Source organism: Gossypium hirsutum, chromosome A13, assembly GCF_007990345.1.
Source record: "Gossypium hirsutum isolate 1008001.06 chromosome A13, Gossypium_hirsutum_v2.1, whole genome shotgun sequence".
NCBI lineage: Eukaryota > Viridiplantae > Streptophyta > Magnoliopsida > Malvales > Malvaceae > Gossypium > Gossypium hirsutum.
This window is the reverse complement of record NC_053436.1, coordinates 59,305,661-59,311,660: the sequence shown is the minus strand read 5'-3', so window position 1 is coordinate 59,311,660 and position 6,000 is coordinate 59,305,661. Positions and strand designations below refer to the sequence as shown.

The following is a 6,000-nucleotide window of genomic DNA, read 5'->3' as shown; positions in this document are numbered from 1 at the left end:
GCTACCTCCGGCGATCTCCAATCGCGAGCTGACCTGTCAAAACTAAAAAGATGGAAAGGGGGAGTAAGCTTTACACTTAGTAAGTCCATATGAAAATAAGAAGCATTATAATAACATATTTCCTTAGGTAAAATAACTATAATTATGTTTTTATTCATATTATGGTCAAGTTGTCTACTCAAGTCATAGTTGATAAATTATTCATAACTCGAGCTACAGAACTCCAAATTAATATCCGTTAATTTTCCCAGAAACTAAATTCATATCTCTTCGTATAATAAAATTTTAGAATTTCTGGTCCAGCCAATAAGTACAGTTTATTATTCAAAGTCTCCCCTATTTTGCTATTTGATAGCTTTGACCTTTCTTCACTAAAATTTATTTATGTCATAGTATGAGACTCTGTAATGTTCTCATTTCTTTATCCTGAAATTAGACTCATTAAAGCTTTCATTCATATGAATTTTAGCCCATAATTATATTTGTACAATTTCTAGTGATTTTCCAAAGTTGAGACAGGGGAGTCAAAAATCACTCCAACTCTGTCTCACAAGAATTCAAATATCTCATGATACAGAATTCTTTTGCTTTCACCATTTCCTTTATGTGAAACTAGACTCATTAAGCTTTAATTTCATATTTTATTAAGCTACTAACTCAATTTCTACTATTTTTAGTGGATTTTCAAAATTAGACCAATGCTGCTATATCAAATCTGTCTTGGTGCAACAAGATAATAACCATCACAAATTTGTCATAGAAATTATTCTCATAAATATCATTCATTTGCACCATCGTCATAAGTCCATTTCATTTCACATGTCAAACATGTGCTCATGGGTTTTGAGTACTTACCTATGTTATCATTTAGCACTGCACTCGTCCAAACATGACAACTCACATGCATCATAATATTATGATATAACATACATTATGTATCATGGCAAGAACCTTTTTATTTAATTTCTCATATTAATCTCGTTGAATTTCTCGGAATCTCGATGGATATCCCACTCACTGTCAATTCATAAAAGTCATCATTTCATGTTTGCACTCTCGTGAACCTCACATCTTACGATGGAATTACTAGTCTAGGTTAAATCCCCCCGTAATATAAACTCATGGAGTGATGTAGGGATTACGAGTCCAGGCTAAATCCCTTGTAACGACAAGCACTCTCAATAAGCTCGATTCTGAATTACCAGTCAAGGCAAAATTCAGACCCCAATCGAATTACCTGTCTGGGCTAAATCCTTAATACACACATATTCTTTGGGAAGCTTGATCACTTAAGGAACACCAGTCCGGGCTAGATCCTTTCTATATTTGAGATCAAAGGATTACCCATCCGGGCTAAATCCTTTTCTACAACACATGCAGGATCTCAAATCATGTAAGCCATGGTTTATGCATCGAATTTCCCTTTTTATTCAATCGAGATTTTTTTCTTTCCATCAAGTATCGCATTATGCATAGCTACTCATGCCATGTACATCCAATTCAACACATTTCCATGTTTATTTAGACATTAGTCTATAAGATAAACATGGTATTACATATAATTATAATTTGGCATTTGTTACAATATATAATCTTCATATAAACTAAATAAATATCCATCACACAATGTTAACACATCAATTTAAGTTCAAGTATGAACAATAATATTATTGCATTATCATTGACATATGAACTTACCTTGGTTTCGAGTACATCTATTTATTTCGAGTTTGTGCTTAACCTTATTTAACCTCGTTCTAAGCCCGAATCTTGTTTTCCTTGATCTATAATATCACATTTAGCCTAATAATTAGTCAAACTATTCATATGGGTCTAAATATCATATTTTGACAAATTTATATTTTGACCCCTAAACTTTTGCATATTTGCACTTTTTCCCCAAAGCTTGAAAATTAAACTTCATCCTATTTTCTTATGTTTTATGACATGCTGATCAATTTTCATAACTATGACAACCCCCAATTTCCACTAAATTACCCATTTATGGCCAATTTTACAACTTTTACAAAACGGTCCTTTCGGACGTTTTCATCGAAAACCGCTTAGTAAAAGTCATTTATTAAACACCCAACACTTTTTTTCTACCATTAGACATCAAAATACAAGCATGTCATCCATGGGTAAACTTTTAAACACAAACCCTAGTTCAAAATAATGGTAGAAATAGCTAGAGCAAGTTACTAGGATTTCAAAAATGTAAAGAACTTTAAAAATGGGGCTCGAGATCACTTACAAATGAGCTTGGAAGCTTGAACCAAACCCTAACCATGGATTCCATGGGGGTTTCAGCTGGTACATGGAGAAGATGACCAAATTTTGGCTATTTTGGCTTTTTAATTCTTTTAATTATTGGTTTACCAAAATGCCCCTAACTTAAAAATATTTTATTACACCCATTTCATGTCCATTTTTGTCCAAAAATTAACTAATGGTATAATTACTATTTAAGGACCTCCCACTTAAACTTTCATAACAATTTGATACCTCTAACATGTAGAACTCAACTTTTGTACTTTTTATAATTTAATCCTTTTGACCCAATTGAGTGCCCAAACATCGAAATTTTCGAACGAAATTTTCACGAAATCATTCCGTGAAATCGTAGACCATAAAAATATAATAAAACTAAATTTTCTTACATTGGATTTATGGTCCCAAAACCACTATTCCGACTAAGCCCTAATTCGGGATGTTACAAACCTAACACAATTCAAATGATACAGCAATTTGTTCAGTTTGATGGTTTGCAGGACGAAGATCCCAACGCTCACTTGGAAAACTTTTTGGAACTATGCGACACATTTAAAATCAATGGCATTTTTGAGGATGCCATTCGTCTTCGGTTGTTTCCCTTTTCATTAAGGAACAAAGCTAAACAGTGGTTGAACTCGTTACCACGAGGATCAATTACTACTTGGGAACAAATAACTGAAAAGTTTTTACTTAAATATTTTTCACCGGCTAAAATGGATAAATTACGTAATGATATCTTTTCTTTTGTGCAGATGGATTTAGAAACACTCTACGATGCATGGGAGAGATACAAAGACCTTTTGCGAAGATGCCTTTACCATGGTTTACCACTCTGGCTACAGGTTTAAACCTTTCATAATGGCCTGAATCCTTCGACTCAACAAATGGTTGACGCAGCTGCTGGTGGAACCATCAATAATAAAACACCTGAAGATGCTTATGAGTTTATAGAGGAGATGTCACTCAATAACTATCAGTGGAAAGTCATGAGGACAAAGCCAACAAAAATAGCCGGTGTTTATAACGTCCATTCGGTCACCATGCTCTCTAATCAGGTAGAACTCTTGAATAAGAAAATTGATGGTTTTCTTAGTTCTTCACAGGTTCACCTAGTAATGCAGTGCAAAGCAAGTGGAGGTCGATCAAGAAATTCAGAATACCAACTTTATGGCCACAACATGGATAACGAGTAGTTAAATTACATGGGTAAAACACTTAAATACAGGTTGGAGGAACCACCCAAATTTCTCATAGGGAGGCCAAGGAAATCAGAGACCACCTCCAAGCTACCAACAACCACCCTACCAACAGGAAAAGAAGCCGAACCTTGAAGAGATGCTCTCAAAGTTTATATCAGTGTCAGAAACTCATTTTTAAAATACCGAGACAGCATTTAAGAATCAACAAGCATCTATCCAAAGGTTTGAAACTCAGATTGGACAGCTTGCCAAGTTGATTTCTGAACGACCACAAGGTAGCTTGCCAAGCAATACAGAATCTAACCCAAGGGAGCAACTCAACGCAATTACTAGTCAAGATAAGGAAGGGTTAGTCACATCTGAACCAAAACCAAGATAAAAAACTGAGATAAGCAAAGGTAAAGATGAGGTAGACCACAATGAGCAGAAACCGTTAAGTACAGAATACCTTGTGTGCCATACCCCAATGCGACAAGGAAAGACCGCTCAGATGAACAATTTGGTAAATTCCTTAAACTTTTAAAAAACTAAATATTAACCTACCATTTATTGAAGCACTTTCACAGATGTCGAACATAGTCAAATTTTTAAAGGAGCTTTTAAAAAATAAATGAAAGTTAGATGAAAGGTCGCATGTGGATCTAAACGTAGTTTGCTCAGCTATTCTACAAAATAAACTACCCAACAAATTGAAAGATCCAGGGAGTTTTACAATTCCTTGTTTAAGTGGTAGTTTAGATGTTAATAATGCATTAGCTGATTTAGGGGCTAGTATTAACGTCATGCCTTACAAAATGTTTAAACAACTAGGCCTTGGGAAACCCAAACAGACTAGGATGAGCATTCAATTAGCAGATAAAACTATTAGATTTCCTTGGGGTGTTATTGAATATTGCTAGTTAAAATCGATAAATTTATATTTCCCGTTGACTTCGTCATTCTAGAAATAGAGGAAGGCCCTTTTTAGCAACTACTAAAACGATTATTGATGTTAGCACAGGTGAGCTCACACTTCGTGTGGGAGACGAAACAATCACTCGTCAAGTTTGCAATTCCGGTAACACATCGAAAATTGAAGGTGACTGTCTAAACCATTCTACTAAAACTGACAATATGGTGCAACCTACTTTGTAGGAAATGAGTTTGAAGGAAGTACATGAGCCATTTTCAAGCAATAGTAGAGGACCTATTCATGAAGAATGAAGGCTACAAATAAAGGAGCTAGATTAATGGCAAACACATAAATCGAGAACACACGATAAACCAAAACTATGCCGGGATGAGCTCAATACCTTTCCAAATCAACTTAAGGTTGGAGATAAAGTTTTATTAGATGTTGCAGATCCTCACATTGCCAGTACTAAACCAAATGAAGAAAACCCTCTTAAGGTACTTAGCATTTTCCCATTCGGTACAGTCGAGGTAAATCATCCCAAGTTTGGCACTTTTAAGGTAAACAATACCCACCTAAAACCTTATTTTGATAAGATTCACAGCAGGAATGAGGAGTATAAACTCCTTGAACCACCATGACCATTCAATGGAGAGGTAAGTCAAGCTTAAACTATAAATAAGCGCTTATCGGGAGGCAACCCGTGCACTAAATGTATTAACTTCTTTAAATTTTAGTGTGTAACACCTAACTTACTAACGGAGCTCTTGAATACAGGTTTCCCATACAGACACGGCCTAGCACACAGGCGTGCCTTAGGCTGTGTGGAAACAGGGTAAAGATTTTCCCCAGCACGGGCTATGATAAATCGCCACGGCCGTGCGACATGGCCGTGGGTGAACCTGCCTAAACAACACGGGCGTCGACACGCTCGTGCCTTAAAATTGTGGCAAAACCTGTCAAATTAACACGAGCGTGCAACACGCCCATGCCAAGCAACCGTGGTCGAACCTGTTAGGTAAACACGGGCGTGGGACTACATACATGGGCATAGGAGAAGCGAACAAAGACAGACACGGCCGTGCAACACGGCCGTGCGCACCCACACGCCTAAGGAACACTGGCATGGGCCAATTGTCAAACGCGCCTAAATTTAAAATTTACGAATCACACAGGCAAAAATTGGGGAACACGGGCGTGTTCCTTGACCATGTGTCCCAAAATCTATAAATACCCTACACTATTCATTGTCTTCTACACTCAAAATTCGTAACCCTACCACACCCGTGCGTCGCTGCAAGTCCACAGAGCCTCCCTACCACACCCATGCGCCGCTTCCAACTCTATTTTTTGATGCCCAATCTCTCTCCCTTAGCGTTTATTTACACTTTTCTCTTTTATTTTACTGATCTCTAATCCTATTTATCATAGTAATCTACACTTTTCATGTTATTTTCATCTTTCTATCACTCAAACTTCGTATCTAGAGTAGTTATCATCCTTTTCAAGTTGAAGTTCTTACTCATTTCATGATTTCTATGCTCCATTTGCCTATTTTACGTACACATTCATAGTTAAGTAGATAAATGTATATTTTTAAGTTTTGTTTTGGTAATTTTTTTATTTTCTTAGTCA

The 6,000-nt window shown here is 36.2% G+C and overlaps 1 non-coding gene across 1 annotated transcript; it reads right to left on the bottom strand.

Annotated features, from left to right (window-relative positions):
- Positions 1–2,993: 2,993 nt before the first annotated feature.
- Positions 2,994–3,100, bottom strand: LOC121212933 (small nucleolar RNA R71). The gene has a single exon (XR_005908305.1). It is a non-coding gene; the product is annotated as a small nucleolar RNA R71 (small nucleolar RNA).
- Between the last annotated feature and the right edge of the window lie 2,900 nt (positions 3,101–6,000).